This window comes from Eschrichtius robustus, chromosome 14 (assembly GCF_028021215.1).
Source record: "Eschrichtius robustus isolate mEscRob2 chromosome 14, mEscRob2.pri, whole genome shotgun sequence".
Classification (NCBI taxonomy): domain Eukaryota; kingdom Metazoa; phylum Chordata; class Mammalia; order Artiodactyla; family Eschrichtiidae; genus Eschrichtius; species Eschrichtius robustus.
This window is the reverse complement of record NC_090837.1, coordinates 2971472-2993146: the sequence shown is the minus strand read 5'-3', so window position 1 is coordinate 2993146 and position 21675 is coordinate 2971472. Positions and strand designations below refer to the sequence as shown.

At 41.6% G+C, this 21675-nt stretch overlaps 1 protein-coding gene across 1 annotated transcript in view; it reads right to left on the bottom strand.

Moving 5' to 3' along the window:
* TMEM132D (transmembrane protein 132D) overlaps positions 1-21675 on the bottom strand; it is a 683845-nt gene that overhangs the window by 470590 nt on the left and 191580 nt on the right. The window lies entirely within an intron of this gene.

Sequence of the window (21675 nt, the reverse complement as noted above, 5' to 3'; positions counted from 1 at the left end):
CCATCCCCAGATGTTGAGGATGGTAGAGGGTAGCTTGGAGTTGCACTGTCAGCTGTAACACGCCCCCTGCCCGCCCCCTGCCCTCCCCCCAAAGTCATCAATTAGCTAAATACCAACATAAACATAAGAAAGCATTTCAAAAAGTAAGAGAGGGCACAGAATGAGATGGAAACCTTCTTTATCATTTGATTGTGAACTTGTTATCACCCATCACTCTATGATCTTTGCAAAAGAATTATGATGAATACAACTATTCTTCTCTAATCCCTAGAGAAACCTTAACTCTAAAAAATGTGGTTTCAGTTACATTCTTTATTAAATTTGCAAACTATTTCAGATGCACAGTAAGACATAGGTACCTCACACTCAGCTAAAGAAATGAAATATTACAAATCCACCTGAGGTCCCCATGTAACTTCCTTACTGTTTGCTTCACCATGGGCACCCCGTCACCCCTCCACCCAGCCACCAGGTATCTATCTCCTACCTTGTTCTTGGCGTTGCAGTTCGTATGTATATAATTACACTCTCAATACACACATAAATCTACATCTATGTTTATATGCAACTATTTTGCAAGTTTAGAGAAAGTATATCACACTGTCCAAGCCTACCTAGAATTTGATCTTTTTCCCTCACTATTGTGTATGTGACATTGACCCCACTGTACTGCGTTCATTCTCTCTGCTGTAGAATACATGTTGAATAAACATTTCCTAATTTATGTATGCATTACTTTTTGATAAACATGTATGTTGTTTCCTGTGTTTTTCTATTAAAAGCAATGCAGTTTTGAACAGTCTTCTATTTATCCTAGTTGAGATGAGCAAGAGCTTCCACAGAAATAGATAATTTTAAAAAAAGAAAACAAAACAGAATTACTGGGTCATTTGCCAGATCATGCATCTTCAAATCAACTCCACGTGGCCAAATCACTTTTCAAAATAGTTGTAACATTTGATCTCCTCACTGGCAACACGTTGGAATTCCCATTGTTTCATTTCATCCCCAACAGTTGGTCTTGTCACACTTTTTCATTTTTTCACTCTGACGGGTGTAAAACAAGTCCCTTGATGTGGTTTTAATTTTCCATTTCCATGACTTTATTTCATTTCTTTGTGAAATTGAGCATCTTTTCTATGGCCATTGACGATGCAGGTTTCCTCTCTTACGAATCACCTGTTCACGTGTTGTTTTTCCATTTTATTTTGAATATTCTCCATGATAGGGCAGCTGCTAATGACTTTTGCACCTTGAACACTTTATAAATAAGTTACTACTACTTTGTTTGAGCTTGAATATTGGCCGGCTCGTAGGTAAACAGGGAAATCAGAAGTTAGCATATATAAAGCCCCAGGGCGCCCCCAAAGCCACTTTATCTTTCTACTTCACTCGCTACTGAATCCAACCCAGCAAATCCCTACACATGTATCAGCACCTGGCCGTGGTGTTCCTTATGCAGTCCTTAATCCCAGGCAACGAATGAGTTTTTGCCTAGTTACCATATTCCTTTCTGGATGTGCCAGTATGCTTGTGATCATTTTGTTTTTTGTTTTTTTGTGTTCTTTTTTTTAGATTTTTTAAAAGGAAGCTTTATATTGCTGAAAATAACAGGAAACCAATATCAGGGGCTGCCAACAGAAGGTGTCTTCAAAAAGAAACACAATGGAAGGAAAACACCGTCATGAAAAACTGGCCTTGACGGTGTTCCTTGCCTGTTCTTTTTTGCTTGTTTGGTTGGTTTTTGTTTTTGTTTGTTTGCTTTCGGGGTTTTTTGTTTTTGTTTTTTATTTTTATTTTGTATTGGAGTAGAGTCGATTAACAATGTTGTGTTAGTTTCAGGTGCACAGCACAGTGATTCAGTTTTACATGTACGTGTATCTATTCTTTTTCAAATTCTTTTCCCATTTAGGTTATTACAGAGTATTGAGCAGAGTTCCCTGTGCTATACAGTAGGTCCTTGTTGGTTATCCATTTTAAATACAGCAGTGTGGACATGTCAATTCCAAACTCCCAATCTATCCCTCCCCCCACCTTCCCCCCTTGGTAATAAATTCGTTCTCTGAGTCTGTCCCTGCTCTGCAAACAAATTCATCTGTATCATTTTTCTTTAGATTCCACCTATAAGCAACATCCCATGATATTTGTCTTTCTCTGTCCAACCCACCCCACCCAGCATGACCATCTCCAGGTCCATCCATCCCTTATTCCCAGGCAATGAATGAGTTTTTGCCTGGTCACTGTATTCCTTTCTGGACGTGCCAGTATGCTTGTGATCATTTTGAACACTTAACCCTCTCTTCCAGCCAGGAGAGAGCCACTGTGATGCTGAAAACAAGGACTTAATCACTTTGATTTAAAGATGTAATACCCTGTGTTAGCTGAATCTATTCTCTTCCTTTGTGACTGAGCCTCATTAATGCTGTAAGGCAGGGGAGCTGTAGGGGGATAGTGCACACCTGTGGTTCCCAATTTATTTTTAATCTTGGTTCATTTACACAAAACAAAAGATCCATTTCTTAGGCTGTTTCCCCACCATTTCCTATTCCCCAGTGCAGGGGAGGAGGTGGATTGAACTAGCAAAAATAAGCACAGAATTGGGAAATACATACATTTTATATGTTTAATATAATAAATATTATTTATATAACATAAATATATTTAATGTAATATATATTATATACTTAAGATAATAGAATATATCATAAATTTCCCCAATTTGTACTTACTTATTTATATATATTGCACTTATATTTATAGAGATACCTGAAGCAAAGGGGATATGAAAACAGTTATATTTAAACCACAGCCTGTCTTTCAGTGCAGCTGATGGAAACTTCCAGGCTATGAAAGAAGTAGTCTCTTCAGCATCACAATCATTCTGAAGTTAAACAAACAACCCCAAACAAATGAAGTGGATAACGTTGAGGGTAAAATAAGCAGGGTCGTTCGTAACTGAGAAGCAAGAACAGCAACGACTGAAAACTGCAAACAACTCAGGACATCTTCTCACGGCCATTCTCTGGCCACACATGCACACAGTAGGGGCTTTGTATTATTGCAGGGGTTATGGGGCTATAGCCTCTTTAGTATAATAACAAGGTCTTCAGCAAATTGCAGTAAAGTACTGATTTTAGTCTTTGAATTCCAAATTTCTGTAACTTTGATAACTCAGCAGATTCCTAGGAGCAATCTTTAGCCACATGTAAAAATGAAATCTATGGCCTTGCAAACCATTTAAAGAATCACAGCAAGGGTGTGCAGCTTTAGATCAGTTGGCCTATAAGGGGGCTCTGCTTTGAAGCCCAGTTTAGGAATCACCAATGTAACACATTCTTTGAATCAAGGTAACCCATTGGAATCCCTGCCTGGTTCTCTCCGCTGAGAAGAGAATCATCTATTTCTGATAAAGTTCAGCAGGAGACTGCGGGGCCCGCCTCTGTCTAAGAAATTTTGATGGAGAACACTCATCCATTCATTCATTCACTTATTCATTCATTCAACAATTATTAATACATTTTGAGCACTGCTGGTAAGCAGAAAAATAGCCCCCAAAGATATCCATGTCCTGCTCCCAGGAACCTAAGACAATGTTATACTACGACGCAAGGTGGAGTAAGGCTGCAAATGGAATTGGTTGCTAACCAGTTGGCCTTAATGTCAGATGATCTTGGATTATCTGGGCAGCCTGATATAATCAGAAGGGTCCTTTTTATGTAGAAGAGGGAGGCAGAAGGTCAGAGTCGGAGAGAGATTTAAAGATGTTACGCTGCTGGGTTTCAAGATGAAGGAAGGGGCTACAAGCCAAGGAAGGTAGGCGGCCTTTGAGGAGCAAAGAAACAAATTCTTCCCTGGAGCCTCTAGGAAAAAATGCATCCTGGCCCACACCTTGACCTTAGCCCAGGGAGATCCATCCACTTCTGACCTACACAGAATATAAAATTAGTTGTTTCAAGCCACCACGTGTGTGGTCATTTGTTACAGCAGCTACACGACGCTAACACAAGCACCACTGTTTGCCAGGCATGTGCGAGGGGCTGGGTGCAGAGTGATAAGCCCAACAGGTCTGTTCACACATCTCTGCCCATGACCCCACCGTCGGCCCACAGTCCAAGACAGTAATTAAGAAAACAAACCATAATATATTTTAAATTGCCTTAAGTCCTCGAAAGAAGTTAATGTGATGTTAAGGAATAAATTAAGTCGACACATTTTAAGTAAGATGGTAAAGGAAGCTCCCTCAGACAAGGTGGCCTTTAAGGCAGCCAGATGAAGAAAAGAGAGATGAGAGCCCAGTTGGAGGTCATGATGGTTCGACATACAAGAGGAGAAATGGCCGGAATAGGGCTGGAGAGGTAGGCAGGGCCCAGATCATGCCAGGGCTGTTTGGTCTGATTTCAGTCTAATGCAATGAAGCCACTGGGACAACTTAGCCTGACTGCCAGCTTGTAACCGAAAGTGGGGTCCGGCTGCTCGCCCCTCAAAAGCCAATAAAGAGGCCAGGTTGGTGGAAAGGAAAGTTTGCTTTATTTTGGATGCCAGCAACCTGGGGAGGGGGACGCCTGTCCAAAGGCCGACTCCCCCCTACTGACAATCGGGGGCAAGAGCTTTTATAGACGGAGGGAGGGGCCTACATGCAGAACCAGCACATGCAGCTCTGACAGGCATCTTGAACTTGGTCATGCCATGGTCTGATCAGCGTCATCTTGATTGTTCTAAGTACAGTTAATCTTCAGTTCCAGGGTCGGTTTGTTCCCATTTCCTTGAGTCCAGTTCTCGGAATTGTGGCAGCTTATGTCATGGCTACAGCCTGGTCATCATGTAGTTAACTTCTTCCACTTGGTAGGGGTTTCAGTGTCTACAAGACAGCTCCCAGGACACGGCTCAGGATGTGATCTATAGCCCTTGAAGAGGAACTAAAGGGCCCTGACTTCACCTACTGACCAAACTGTTATATTATTATTTAGTCTTGTTGGATGGTTTTCCTTTGTTTCTGCATTTTTCTCACTTCTCTGATTAAACTTATACTTTGGCTAAAGTATTTCCACAGACAAAAGGCAGGCGGAGGACATGGGTGGGGGGAAGGACCATAGGGTCCTGCTCTGGATTTCAAGCTTACGGTGCAAAAACAGGCACGCAAGTGCATCGTGAAAGATAGCTCTCCTTGGAAGAAGCCTCAAGTTACCTTGCATTTCATTCTATTTTGCTACTTTTACTCTAAAACTAACTGAATCAAGGGAGAAAACTGAGAGTAGGTAATCTTGGATAAGATTAATTCGGATCAGAAAAAGCCAGCAGTCACTTCAGGACTGGAATTGAGCCGCCCACCAACTGTAACCCGCTGCATTTCTGGATCAGTGTTTTTCAGCCCTTAATTCTTTCATTATGGCTCCCTAGGGAGACTTTTTTAAAATAAACTTTTAAAAATTTTAGAACCGTTTTAGAAAAATGGCTAAGAGAGTACAGATCTAATCTGTAGAGCTAATCTACCCCACACTCAGCATCTTCTATTCCTATGGTACATTTGCTGCAATTCGTGAACCAATATTGGTACATGATTAACTAAAGTCCATAAGGCATTCAATTTTTTACCTACTGTTTTTTAGGGATTTCCAGGATCCTATCGGGGTATCACGTGACATTTTTTCATCAAATCTCCTTGGGCTCCTCTTGGCTCTGACTGTTCCTCAGACTTTCCCTCTTTTTGATGACCTTGCCAGTCTTGAGAAGTACTCACAGGTATTTTGTAGAATGTTCCTTAATTGAAATTTGATTTTTGTTTCCTGATTAGACTGGGGTGAAGTACCTTTGGGAGGAAGTCAATACATGTAAAATGGCATTTCCCTTATATCACGTCAAAGGTACGTGCCCAGCTGTGGCTATGGGGAGCTTTTTTCAGGTGGCTTCTGTGTCTCTGGCATATTGGGGTGTGTGTGTGTGTGTGTGTGTGCGCGCGTGCGTGTGTGCGCGTGCCGGCACTTCCATTACAAGATGTTCCAGCTCTCAGAAGCTTTGTTACACATATATTTCCTAATCACTTTTCCCTATGAAATTTTAAGACCACAGATGCACTGTATATCTGTTAAGTACTTTAAATATATCTGTATTTTCTACATAATAAGGGAAATATTCTTTTTGTCCCCCACCCCGCCCCCGGCAAAGAACCAATTATATGCCTTTGGGGGGCAGTTCTAACTGCACTGAAAGTGCATGATCTATACCTATATTTACCACTTCAAAAAAAGCCATCACCATGATGGTGCCAGGTCACCATATATAGTTTCCAGCCTGCTCCTTGCTAGAGAGAACAATTGGATAAATGATTGACTCCTGTCTAATTTAGAATTGCTCTTTCTCTTAAGAGCTGCTCAAAGACTCAGGGTGTTTGACATCTGCTGGAGGGGGAAATGCATCTATTTGAGAGAAATGAAAAGGGTATATACCATTGAAACGGAGGGAGAGATTCTAAAAACCAAAGAAACCAACAAACCACAGCCTTTCATACCTAGAACACTTTCCTTCCAATTCTGTCTCCTCTCATTCCCTCGAATTCCTCTCCTACAGTGTTGGATGACTCTGAGTTTTCAAACTTCATGTAAGGACACCGATAGCTGACTTCACAAACCGTGGGCAGCCGTGTTCATCACCCCAGCATGGTCTCAAAGCCCTTCATTTGTGCTGTAATTGGCTAGAGCCGAAAATGAGCTGCCGGTAGCTGAATCAGAAAACAGCAACATCTTAAAAGAGCCATTTCTGGGATGGGGCTGCATTTTGTCTCTCTTTGGATAATGCAATATTATGAAAAGAATGCAAACACACAGAAGCAAATGTGGTGACTTTCTGCGTGCTGAACCGTTTGGATACAGGCGAAAAAGTAGCCATGCAGTTACAGTGTTAAGTGAACAAACTTCTCATTCGGTTTCTCTAGCCTGCAAGCGGGCTCCCGTGAACCCAGGCTCCCAGGATGCCCCAGCGCCAAGCCAGCCCCCGAAAGAGCGGGCTCTGATCCCTTAGGTAACAATGAGGAAGGACAGAGCTGACCCCAATCTTTCCACCATCAGTAGGGATGGTGGAAACAAAGTCTCCAAGCAGCCCTATAACCACCACTCAAATATATTTTTGCAATTAAATTCCGAAGGTCATCATTTCAGAGGGCAGTCTCCCCTTCGAAGCAGCAAGGGCTTGAGGTCTATAAAACTGCGTGGGTAAGTGAATGGCAATGAATGCAATGGGCCATTTGCCTTTCTCTCATGTGCAAAGCACTTGGCATCCAGTCACAGGTGGTGATGGTCTGCAGGAAAACAGCTGTGGTTAAAGGAAGGAAAACCTGAAACTGAGATGCTGAGGGGTGAACACGGGTTGCTGATAACAGACAATTTCCTGAGCTTGCAGACAAATCACATGGGCTTCTGAAAAGGAGGCTTGGTACCTGGCATTTTCCTTTGTGTATTTGACTATTAATTCAGAACACCCTCAGGCCATCGCCACCCCGGACTGAGCACAGAGGTGGGTGGTAGATGTGAACCAACCAACCAATTCTCCTACTGGAACCTGCCCTTCCAGCACCTTGGGACAGTGAACCATTGAAATCAAACAATACAAGGGGACTTCCCTGGTGGTCCAGTGGTTCAGACTCCATGCATCCACTGCAGGGGGCACGGGTTCCATCCCTGGTTGGGGAACCAAGATCCCACATGCCACATAGTGTGGCCAAAAAAAATACATGTAAATAATGCAATTTTAGGTAATGATACGTGCTGGAGAGAATTGCCCTGGAAAGTATCTCTGAGGAGCTGACATTTGGAATAGACCTGCTCCCTGACAAAGCACAAACTATGCAAAGATGACAGGGAGGGACTTCCCTGGTGGCGCAGTGGTTAACAATCCGCCTGCCAATGCAGGGGACACGGGTTCGAGCCCTGGTCTGGGAAGATCCCACATGCCGCGGAGCAACTGGGCCCGTGAGCCACAACTACTGAGCCTGCGCGTCTGGAGCCTGTGCTCCGCAACGAGAGGCCGTGATAGTGAGAGGCCCGTGCACCATGATGAAGAGTGGCCCCCGCTCGCCGCAACTAGAGAAAGCCCTCGCACAGAAACGAAGACCCAACACAGCCAAAAATAAATATAAAAATAAATAAATAAATAAGACCTGGTGCAACCAAATTAAAAAAAAAAAAAAAAAAAGAAACTCCCTGAAGAGCTGATTTTCGCAGATTGCAAAACACATTTCGAAAATGAAGAATAAGGTGGAAAGGTTATTTGGTGCTCTGAAAACACAGCACTCTGGCGATGTGCTAAGCTATTAGTCTCTGAAGCCCCATTAGCCACGAGAGTGGACCTCAGCCTCATACCTCCATAAGGGCCAAACTGTAGTCCACAGCACCACAGCTGAAGGACCATTTGATGAATCTGATATTCACCTCAGGTCGTAGGTGGGAGCACAGTTACATGTGCCTTTAAAACATCCTCTCCAGCTGCGTCTCTCTGTTCCCACCTGTTTTACCTCTGGACGCGGCAGTACTGCTAAATGAGCAAAGGAATCAAAGCAAATGCTTACTTGCATATCTATCGGTATATACACATTCGGTTAGTTGACAGGTGACCGAAGCATTTCACTACGCTTTGGCCAAATACATGCTCCCCTATGAATTACATGCTCCTTGTCATCAGGGGTAAAGAAAAAGAGAAATAAAATAGCAATGCAGCAAAGACGGAGCTGGTATTTTCTCTTTTCTGCTTCATAAGTATGCCCCCATTGAATTCATCAAATGACACAATTTGACAGAGTCCACAAATCAGTACAGGGCTAGATGTGCCCTATGGGATACTCGAGTCATATAAAAAGTCTATGATGGGGGCTTCCCTGGTGGCGCAGTGGTTGAGAATCTGCCTGCCAATGCAGGGTACACAGGTTCGAGCCCTGGTCTGGGAAGATCCCACAGGCCGCGGAGCAACTAGGCCCGTGCGCCACAACTACTGAGCCTGCACTCTAGAGCCTGCTAGCCACAACTACTGAGCCCACGTGCCACAACTACTGAAGCCTGTGCACGTAGAGCCCGTGCTCCACAACAAGAGAAGCCACCGCAATGAGAAGCCTGCTCGCCATAACTAGAGAAAGCCCACTTGCAGCAACAAAGACCCAACACAGCCAAAAATAAAATAAATAAGATAAATAAATTTATTTTTTTAAAAAAACAATTAGGACTACATTGGGCTGCAGGTAATAGATTTAATCACAGCAGTTTAAAAAAAAAAAAAAAAGGGAGATCTTTTTCCCGTGTAAAAGAAATCCAGATGCAGATGAAAGGCAGAGCTGGAGCTGTGAACTGAAGAAGTTATCAAGGACTCAGGCTCCTTCTAGCTTCCTGCTACCATATCTAGATCATGACACTCTGTCTCCTGGTCTCAAGTTTTATCCTCTACACCCATCCTTATGTACCAGGAAGGAAGAAGGGTGAAAGGCAGACAGTGTGCCCTGGTTACCTCTGCCCTCTTTTATCAAGACAAGAATAGTGTCCCAACAAGTCTCTTCCAAAGCTCTCCAGTTAGATCTCACCAGAACATACTGGATCACTCCAGGGTCTCAGAGTGTGTGGGATTTTCTGTGGGCACTTTAAGAGCAGACTCTGCTTCCGACAGCTCTCCAGCTCTCCCGCACGCAAGCTCCCCTGACCTTCAAAGCCAGATGTTCTGGGGCCTTGTCTTCCTGGTTCAGGACCCCTGGGCTGGGGAGCCTGATGTGGGTCTTGGATCCCTCACGCCTTGGGGAAAACCTCTGGGACTGTAATTATCCTCCTGTTTGTGCGTCGCCTACCAGAGGTGAGGGTCTTGACTACACTGCATCCCTGCTCCTCCTACTTATCTCATGTGGTTCCTTCTTTATATCTATAGCTGCGAAAAATCTTTTCTGCTAGTCTTCAGGTCATTCTCTTCAACAGTTGCTCTGTAGAATAGATGTGTAGTTGCCAAGGGGGAGGGGGGTGAGGGAGGGATGGATTAGGAGTTTGGGATTAGCAGATGCAAACTATTATATAGAGAATGGATAAACAAGGTCCTACTGTAGAGCACAGGGAACTATATTCAATAGCCTGTGATAAACCATCATGGGAAAGAATATGAAAAAGAATGCACATATACGTATAACTGAATCACTTTGCTGTACAGCGGGAATTAACACAAGATTGTAAATCAACTAGACTTCAATAAAATTTAAAAATAAATAAATAAAAAATACTTGCTCTGGAAGTTGTTGTAATTTTGGTGTGCCGGGGGGACAGGTGAGCTCGGGGTCTTCCTATTCTGCCATCTTGGCCACACCGGAAACTGAAGATTTTAACTGGACGCTTGGCCCCACCCTGAATTACATGAGTAGTTTATTAGCAAGAAATAAGGGGGAAATGGATGTTGGCTAGGCAACTAGCAGCTTTTGGCAGACTGACCACGAATTAATTCTACATAATTGATACCAAATCAACGTGTAGTCCATCTGTGACCATCCAAGTAAAGGAACAAAAGGAGAAGAGAGACTTTTAATCCATGGCAATGAATATATCCCCCTCCCCAAATATTTATATTTGTATTATGAGATTCCCTTGGGGGAAACTCTCCTCCATGTGATCATGTAGTGCTTTTTACTTTCTGTTCTCATAGGCACAAATCATATGGGATTAAGTGACTTCGAAAATTATTCTCAAATTAGGAAAAATCACTCTTTGGGGGCCTTTTTCAAAAGTCAGCCTACAGTATTTGTCTTTGTCTGACTTACTTCACTTAGCATAATGCCCTCCAAGTCCATCCGTGTTGCTGCAAATGGCAACATTTCGTTCTTTACTATGGCTGAGTAGTAGCCATAAAAATGGCAAATACTCTATGATATCACTTATATGTGGAATCTAAAATACGGCACAAATGAACCCGTCTACAAAACAGAAACAGTCTCACAAACATAGAGAACAGACTTGTGGTTGCCAAGGGGTGGGGGAGGGAGAGGGATGGAGTGGGAGTCAGGGGTTGGCAAATACAGACTATTACATTTAGGATGGATAAACACCAAGGTCCTACTGTAGAGCACAGGGAACAATATCCAATCTCCTGGGATAAACCATCATGGAGAAGAATGTCTATATGTGCGTAACTGAGCCACTCTGCTGTACGGCAGAGATTGGCATGACATTGTAAATCAACTATACTTCGCTAAGAAAAAAAGAAAAGAAATACAGTTAGCACTTGCTACCTGCAAAGACTCCCGCAGCTTCTGTGTAAGAACAGGCACGGGGTAGGTCCCAAACGCTACCCTCTTTCACACTTACCAGTGGTGCCTCCAGCTTGGCTGATGGGCAATCCTAGGCGTGGAGATTTCCTACGACCACACAATAGCAGTGATGACCGAAATCTAACCCAGATGGAAAACTAAGAACCAGAGGGATGTGTAGATCTATCAGCCTTGGGAGATACTTCTGTCTTTCATGGAATGTGCAGTCCTCAGAGTGATGCAAGCAGGGCTCAGTATCTGCCTGATAGATATGAGAGAAAGGCAGGAAACCAGAGCACATGCAAGATGAAACAGGGCAAAAGGCAGCAAAACGTGGTTCTCATGGAAAATTAGAAGCAGAAAGCAGAGGGATTCATAAAGGGACTTGTGTTACATTTTTTGTTTGTTTGTTTTGGTATTTTTAATTTTTATTTTACATTGGAGTATAGGTGATTAACAATATCTTATTAGTTTCAGGTGTACAGCAAAGTGATTCACTTATACATACACATGTACCTATTCTTTTTCAAGTTCTTTTCCCCTTTAGGTTATTACAAAATATTGAGCAGAGTTCCCTGTGCTATACAGTAGGTCCTTGTCGGTTACCTATTAAATACAGCAGTGTGTATATGTCAATCCCAAACTCCTTACGTTTTAATATTCTATTTAAAATATTGACCTCTTTCAGACACAGAATAACTGAACACGTCATCATTTGCCAAGTCATCTGCAAACAGTTTCATGGGGGTTTGTAGACTTTCTAACTAAGATATGAGCATCTCTATGGGTAGAGATTATTTTTATTACCATTTTTTCTGTATAACATGTATATATATATATATATATATATATATATATTAGACCACCTTTTATACCTATAACATGTATTTTTCATGCTGTGATAGGCATATAGGAAACATTCGAATACATTTTGATTTATTGCCTAATAATTAAGAACTTCAAGGCACTAATCTGTTTTAGCACATTTTGAAAAAATCTGCAAAACCCATATTCGATGCCTTTCTTCTGTGTTTGAGAACCACCCAGATTGAACTTGGGAAGTCTTGAGGGGCCTTCAATCACTCTCTCTTTTTATATGAAGTATATTCTATTTTAATTCTTCTTCCAAAGGAAAAAAAAACCCTCATTTCTCTCTTAGGCACACTATGGAAACAATGGCTCAGAAATCCTCCCCGGGGTGCCACCAAAAATCTGAACTGGGGTTTGAGCCGGCGGGGAGCCAAGAGCTCGGGGAATATTGGGAAGACACACGTGTTGACATTTGGCAGGAGTCTGTACAATATTTCTTCCTCATTTGCCAAAGCAAAAGAAACAAAAAATGGAATTTGGAAGCTTTTGTTAAAAAATCTTGGAACTATTTCTGATGTTTCCTTCTCATTGGAGTGAGGAAGTACTAAAAATTTCTTTTGGCAAAAGAGAGAGGAAACGAAAACAAGGAAAACATTGAGATATAAAAACTATTGTTTCAGAATATCCCAAGCAGAGGCAAAAGGAGAGTAAACACTGACAGCCAGAGGAAAGAAGCCACGTGGGTAACACTTTTCATATGCAGGAACTTGTATTACTTTGGGGGGAAGACAAGCAACTTAAGATCACTGGTGGATCTCAATTTGTGCAACAGATGTGCTCCAATCCCTGGTGAAACAGTTGTTTCCAATAGGTTTCCAATGTCAAATCAAGAATGAGTTTCCACTATATTCAATATCCTGTAATAAACCATAATGGAAAAGAAAATTATATATATATATATATATATATGTTTATACTGAATCACTTTGCTGTACACCTGAAACTAACATAACATTGTAAATCAACTACTCTTCAATTTAAAAAAAAGTTTCCATGAAAAAAAATGCACCCCAATAAATTAAGGTGAGTGCATTCTTGGATAAGAAGAGGCAAATATGTCTAGGACCCTGGCCAGGGAAGGCTTTATCATCACTGTCAGAAATCACAAGACCAGCTGTTTAAGTTAATTAAAGAATGTAGCATATTGGTTAAATACCAATGGGAGTGTGAGAAAGTGAGAAAACAGAGCTGGCTGAAGTGGTAAGGGAAGGCTATATGGAAAAGATACGATAGGGGGGCTGAAGTGCTTAAACAATCTGGAGCAAGGCTAGGGAACCAAGCATGATCACAGGAATAACTGGGTAAGGTCACGGGGGAGAGGAAATCCCCAAGGAAACAAAGACACAATTCTTAGTGGAGGTACTGATGGATCAAAAGGGCAGTCCACGGTGTAGGGTACGGGGTTAGGCACCCTTAACTACTGAAACAAATACAAAGAGTTCATTTGTAAATTCAGGAGAGACCGTAGCTCATCTGACCTGGAAGAAAAGAGATGGAAAAGCAAGGTAGCAAAACAACAGCGCTGCATGGCTTGCATTCCTCTCAATCACCAGCCTAAGAGTAGACAACAGAACCAGTGGGGATCAGACCACAGAAGATGAAGGGTTAAAGTAAAAGGAAATGTAAAGCATTTTCAACGTCAGGATGTACTTCCCAACTCCAGGTTGCTCAAGTGATAGAATTCCTACCTCATAGCAATGACATGATAATCGGGGGAAAATGCAAAAGAGGTAGACAGTGATTAAGGGGAAAGTGCTGTGTTATTTACCTTTGAAGACCAAGAATAAAATCATGAGGGATGTGAGAGAGACGGCCATGGACCAAACCAGCATCATCTGAGCACATGGCCAGGTCTCATGTTTTCATGGCCTTTGAGTGATGTTAACCAAGTGACCAGTGGCATCTGGCCAACAGCATCTGGGCAAAATGGCGTCCATTTCCAGGATGGCCCAAACTCCCTACACGACCCTGCACACTCACTTCCTACCTACTGGCTGGAAGTGAAGGACTTCAAGTCCTATAGGATGGCAGAGCCTCAGGGGAGCCTCAGTTCCCCCATCCTCCATGGAAGCTCCCTAATGAACACTGAACTCTGTGTGAGCAAGATACACACATGCATCTGAGATGTAGCGGTTGGCTTGTTACAGCATCTGGAGATACCTACGCTAACTAACACGAAGAGAAAGACCATGATTTAGGTAACCAAAGCTAACCAGAGCCTGTATACTTGAGAAGAAACAAAAAGAGACCATCTGGGTTGAGGCTGACAGCAGCAAGGTTAGTGCTAAATTAACAAGAAATATGGAGTTAAAGACTGATAGTGTTTCATACAATTAAATTCATCCATTTGACATGTTTGTTGAGTTCTGACAATCTGATAGAGCCATGTGATCATGCAATCTACATGCATGTATATCTGTATGTCTGTATATATGTATAAATATTTTGCTGTCTGTTTCTATGAGTTTTCAGACCTGTACTGATTCAGGTAACCACCCACACAATCAAGAAACAGAAGTTTCCTCACCCTCCAAACCTCCCTTGTGTTTCCTTTTGTAGTCAAGACATCTCTCCTCTCAATCCCTAGCAACCACTGACCAATTTTCCATCCCCAAGACATCTCTCCTCTCAAACCCTAGCAACCACTGACCAATTTTCCATCCCCATACTTTGCCTTTTCCAGAATATCACAGCAATGGAAGCGCACAATATGTGGCCTTTTGTGGCTGGCTTCTTTCACTTAGCATACTGTCTTTAAAGCCGATTCTTAAGAAATGTTGGTGAGAGGGAAAAATGACACAAAAGTGGTGAAAGTTGGTCACTGATGGATCTGGGCAACTGGTTCATGGAGGTTCATTATTTCATGCTTTCTACTTTCATACATGTTTGGAAATTTCAATAATAAAACGGTTTTAAATTTTGAAAAAAATAATGTCTGTTTCCTCTGGTCGTATATAAGCACTGCTGCTTAAAAGGACTCTAAAGACGGGACTTCCCTGGCCGTCCAGTGGTCACGACTCCGAGCTTCCACTGCAGGGGGCACAGGTTTGACACCTGGTCGGGGAACTAAGATCCCACAAGCCGTGCAGCGCAGCCACAAAATAAAGAATCAATTAGTATCTCTTTAAAAAAAAATTTTAAAGAAACCAAAGACCCTGGACTGAGAAAAAGCCTGGACTCATTCAGTCCAGGCCACCTGGTATTGGAATTATGCTGGAATCCCTGCAAGAGGCAGGGAGTAAACAACTGACAGTTTCTAAGTCTGCAATTTTAGGATCTGACTGCTTCCAGCATCTAACGAAGCCAAGAGGCAATGTCCTATTGCAAAAACCAATATTAAACCTTTGCTCCAGCAAAAACCAATATTAAACCTTTGCTCTTTTCCAGTCTGAGAATCCCTTAAGTTTCTGATTCAAAGGCTCAATAGAGCAGAAATAGGCCGGTTCCTTCTCTAAGACGAAACTTACCTAAAATGAGGGAACCTACTGTAAACAATGGATTTTGCCCCTTTTCCAAGGTGACACAGGTCTGTAAGGAGAAAAGACCTAATTTTAGGCCTGAGTACCGTCACCCCATCACCCCAGCACAGAGAAAACTCCTGCTGGCAGACTGCGGATGACAGGAGAAGCCTCAAATCTGTGCATCCGAGATCCTCTCCATTTGTACTTGTCTGAAAGATAAGCCCCCCTGAGTTTTCTTTGCTGTTAATATAGTCAAGAGTCTGAGAAGCAGAATTAAAATAAATCTTCCTCAAACCAATGGAAAAGGGCATCAGGTGCTAATTTTGAAGGCATCAAGGAATTGAAATCAGCTTTGGAAAGGGCACATTTTCTGAGCAGCATGTTGGAAATCCTGGCAGCCCTGCCATGTGTTGTCCCTTCTGGCGAAGAAAATGGATAGATCCGCCTTAAGAAAAGGTGGCTTTTCATGCACTTCGATTTTACTTAGGTAGAGAATGTCAGAAACTTTACTTTCTTCTGAGAATGTGTATTCAGTTTCACCAAAGTAACCGATTTTCAGACATCTTTTCCCAACACATCATGTCTGTAGTAGCACAGCGATTCTCTTGTTTGATTAATTCTTGGTTTAAAAGATACTCCCAGACTGAATTCTTAACTCCACATTTATTTTACATTTTAATCCTAAACCCCATCCATTCTGGAGGAATTTTCCACATAGAATGAATGTGGTGCTGGATTTTATGACACCAGAATCAATATTACTCTCTTATATTCTGGTTGCTTTTAACATTTTGGCCCTCAACAAATAGTTTCCTCCGCTTCTTTTGTTTTCTTTCAACAGTATCTAGAAAGTGGTAATATACTCGTCTTCAGAGCCAAATGAGATTGTCTACCAATAAGTAACGAGAAATGCCTAGAAAACACCAGGTGATTATGGCTGAAGAATGTAAATCCTGACGAGTCAAAGAATCAGTGAGAGGATGGCTATAAACTTCTTTGAAGATTATTGTGTAGGTGAGAAAGGCAGTCTGGAATTCAACTGATATGTCATTCCATGATAAACAAGAAGGAAAAGTTTCCTTAGGGTAGTAATAATAGTCTCAGCCAAGGATGATCTGCGCCGTGAGGAGACATTCGGCAAGGGCTGGAGACATCCGTAGATCACAACTGAAGGAGGAGGAGGGCTGCCAGTTGGTAGAGGCCAGGGGTGCTGCTCGAAATCCCTCACTCCCCACTCAGAGACACAGCAAAGAAGTATCCAGTCCAGTCAGTGGCACTGGGGTTGAGAAACCCTGCCTTAGACTAAGAGCTGGTTAAAACTTAACCACAGAGTCTGAGATGCAGGACCAGAGGTAACAGGTCGTCCCGTTTCCACATCAGCAAAGCTGGGCTCTACCAACACACAGAGAATCTTTTAGCGCTTTTAAGTTCATCATGGTCTTTGGCTTTACATGAATCAAAGCGCTCGATCCCCAGAGACATATGGGGATCGACTATGTGTCAGACACTGCACTGGGGTTTTGAGCATGAGCAAGAAAGGAAAGAGGTCTGCTCACGTGGAGCTCAAAGAGGGAGGAGACCAAAACAGTCAAAGCACAATGACCCAAACAGCTGAATTCCAGGCAGTGGTAAGTTCTATTAAAGAACATAGTAAAGCAAGATGATGGCGGGAAGGGAGGGACCCTGCTTGAGATGCAATAGTTAAGGAAGACCTACCAATATCTATGTATCTATGTATCGATAGCCGTCAGTCATCCACCCATCCACCCATCCAGGTAACCACTTATTCATGTATCTTTGTATCTGTGTATCTACCTACCTACCTATCCATCCTTCCATCCATCCATCCATCCATCCATCCTCTGTATCTATTTATCTATCTATCTATCTTCATCATCATCATCATCATCTACCAATCATCTATCTATCTGCCTTTCTATCCATCTACACTATCCCTTCTTTTGCCCTCACTTTTCTCACCTAATGTTTTGGAAAACTTTCATATCACAAAAGCTATATAGTTTCCTGTGAATAGTATTATGCTAATGTAAAATAACCAATATCCCTTTAACGAGCACTTCAGTGATCTGCAGATATTGTTCTATTATCTTCTGCATTGAACGGCGTGGAATGTTACTGCGGAAAAGTCTACAAACAGCCTGAATTTCTTCCCCTGGTAAATGACAAGTGACTCACTTTTTCCTTAAAAGCACTTTGAAATCTGGCATGTATCACTCACATACACACACATGTACGTAAGTATACATAAAGCATTAATTGAAATTAGATGTATGTAGTATAAAGCAAAGAATATATATCACAAATGAACAGTTTAAAAGACAATAGTAAACACTCTTGTACTAGCGCCCAGGTTACGAACTAGAATATACCCAGGGGCTTCCCTGGTGGCGCAGTGGTTGAGAATCTGCCTGCCAATGCAGGGGACACAGGTTCGTGCCCTGGTCTGGGAAGATCCCACATGCCGCGGAGCAACAAAGCCCGTGAGCCACAACTACTGAGCCTGCGCGTCTGGAGCTTGTGCTCCGCAATAAGAGAGGCCGCGATAGTGAGAGGCCCGCGCACCGCGATGAAGAGTGGCCCCTGCTTGCTGCAACTAGAGAAAGCCCTCGCACAGAAACGAAGACCCAACACAGCTAAATATAATAAATAAATAAATAAATAAATAAAAAAAAAAGAATATACCCAGTATCTTTGAAGCCCCCTGCATGTCTCTCTCCATTAATACCCTCATTCTCCCCACTGAGACCTATTATTCTAAATTTTGTGTTCATCTCCTTGTCATTTTTTATAGTTTTACCTAAATGAATGTATATATCCATCATCCATGAATACTTTGTTAATGTATGCCTAATTTTTAATCTCTGCAAAAATGTATTTTTCTGAATCTTTCAATTAAATATTTTATATCAGAGATTACCCATAGGGATGTAACTGAATCATTTTCATGAATGTATAGGAGTCCATTGTAGGAGTATGTCAACATTTATTTATCCAGTATCCTCTCAACGGTCATTTGGGACATTTCCAGTTTTTTGCTATTACAACAGCACTGCTATGAATACCTATGTATGCCTTCTGGTAAACAAACACAAGAGTTTCTCTAGATTCTATACTTTAGAAGTGGAAATTTCGGGTCATAGTGTATGCATATCTTTGACATTGCTGGGTGTATTTCCTAAAAAGGCGGCACCAATTTTGCCCACCAGGAATAAATGAAGGTTTCCTTTGCTCCACATTCTCTACAGCTTGTGGTATTATCAGGCTGCCTGACTTCTGGCAACCTGGTGGATATGAAATTGAAATGTATAGTAGTTTTAATTTGTTCTTCTCTGATTTCTAATGAGATGGAGTATCTTTTCTATTTATTGGCTACTTTGTGTTTTTTCTTCTGTGAAATGTCTGCTCATTATTTTACCCATTTTTCTTTTTGGTTATTTTTCTTAATGAATTATAGGCATTCTTTATATATTCTGCATCCTAATTCTTTGTTGGTCTTGATGTGTTATAAATACCTTCCCCCAAATTATGGTTTTTGATATAAAAAAGTACTTCTTTTAAAATATAGTCAACTGTATTAATTTTTCCTTTGTGGTCAGTGTTTTGGTGTCTTGTTTAAAGAAACCTTTTCCTCCCAGAGCTTGTAAAGATATCTTTTAGTATTTTCTTCCACATTGATTTTTTTTTCCTTTGAATAACAAATTGATCTGAAATTGATGTCTAAGAGATCTGATTCCTTTTTTTTCTCATTTGGATAATCAATGTCTCAGTGTCATTTCTGGAAAATGCATCCCTTCTCACTGATCTGCAATTGTAGTTCCCTTACACAAAATCTCCTTTTTCTGTTCATTATTCTATATACCTATTGTGTTCTGCTATCACACTGTTTGAATATCTATGACTTTCAAATAACCCATCTATATTTTTCTTCTCTTTAGTGAGCCACCTATTCTTGACCGTTTGATCTTCATATAAATTTAAAAATCAACTTGTCAAGAAGTTGATTTGCATTGGATTGGAATTGCAATGACTCTACAGATTAATATGGGGAGAACTGTACACTTATCTATCTCTGAACATGGCATATCCTATTTCTTCAGTTTTTTGTGAATAATTGTTCTACCTGAATGATTAGCTGATTAGCAATATGATTGAAATTTCAAAATTAGGATATGTCTTGGCATTGATTTTCGTTACTCATTTTTTTCTGTAACACAGAATACCTTCAGATCTACAGATTTAACTATTCCTTAATTTTAGGAAAAAATGTATTTGTGAATAAATTTTTTTGGTTCATTTTGTGGAATTCTTAGCTCTAGGACAGTAATCATCCTTATATTGGATTAAGTTTCTTCTTCTCTTCTTCCAAATTCTTTTTTTTATATAAATTTATTTTATTTATTTATTTTTGGTTGTGTTGGGTCTTCGTTGCTGCACGCGGGTTTTCTCTAGTTGTGGCGAGCGGGGGCAACTCTTCGTTGCGGTGCGTGGGCTTCTCATTGTGGTGGCTTCTCTTGCTACAGAGCACGGGCTCTAGGCGCGCGGGCTTCAGTAGTTGTGGCTCGTGGGCTCTAGAGCACAGGCTCAGTAGTTGTGGTGCACGGGCTTAGTTGCTCCGTGGCATGTGGGATCTTCCCAGACCAGGGCTCGAACCTGTGTCCCCTGTGTTGGCACGTGGGTTCTTAACCACTGAACCACCAGGGAAGCCCCCAATTTTTTTTAATCTTTGCATTTCCCAAGCACTCACCAAGATTATCTCCATCTTTTCTATATATGCCAATAATTCCTCTTTAAACTATGTCTATTCTGTTCCTTGTTTTTAATTTCTATTTTGCACAGTTTGGATCTTCAATTCATGTATTAGCTCTTTGATCTACCTTATTATCTTTGTCATTATTTCCTTTTTATATTTTAACTCATTTATTAAGTTCATGTTCTTTTAAAAAAATTTTCTACCCATTTAAAACTCACAGAAAAAAATTACTTTTGGTTTATATTTCTTCCCAAATAAATTCTCCCTCTCTCTTATATCATTGTATTTCCTTCCTTCCTTCCTTCCTCCCTCCCTTCCTTCCTTTTCTTCTTCCTTCCTTCTTCCCTTCCCTTCTGCAATATAGTTACATAGATGGACTGCCATTTCTCTTGTAATCTGATTCATGCCCAACTTGGACGACTCTGGTCCACACCCAGGCCTTCTATTTGTGTGGATAGAACATGGATGAGTTTTACTCAACATGCATTATCTTACAAAATATACACCAACACCTGAGTTTTCAACAGCCTGGGGTCATGGAGAGAGAAGGAGAGTTCAGGCAGGGCTTTGATGGATGGAATTAGGACCTGTTCCCCCTTTATGCAGTTTTTCAGATGCTCCGTGCCTGAGTCCACTCAACGCTTTGTGTGTGTGTGTGTGTGTGTGTGCGTGCGCGCACGTGTGTGCGTGCGTGTGTGTGTGTGTTGAGATGGGAAAACGGAAAGGGAGAGAGGGTCAGTATTGTATTTCTTCCATCTGCTTGCAATAACCTTGGCCTTCAGATTACATCGCCGATTCATCTCTGGGTCTGGGATCCTTGCTTTCGATAAAGACAAGCATCCCTGGATGATCTCTTTTTATCATCAACAATCCTTCCACTGCCCAAAATGAGAACAGAAAAGAAATACGAACACTGATTTTTCACCTTTGCATAAGGAGTTCACAGCCTGAAGAGGAAAAAATATTGTCTTGCCCCTCTGTGTTCTCTTTCTTCTGCCTTTGGCTCTTTCCAAACTTGTTATCATACTTACGATGTTTTCTGTTTGGGTAAATTCATTTCTGCATTGCTTACGACCCTTCTGCCTTTGCTCCCAGTTGGGGTTGATACAACTGACAAACCTTCATGATTGTCTCTGCTTCTGGTACAATATGGAGTTGACCGGAAAAGATATTCTGCTTTCATAAAAATTATCTTTTCAAACAGCTACACCCACAGGGTCAAGTCAGGGAACAGAAACCACAGCAGATAACTGACCGGAAGTACTTTAATACAGAGGACTAGTTACAGAGGGGCTGAAATTGCTGACAGAACAACTAGATGA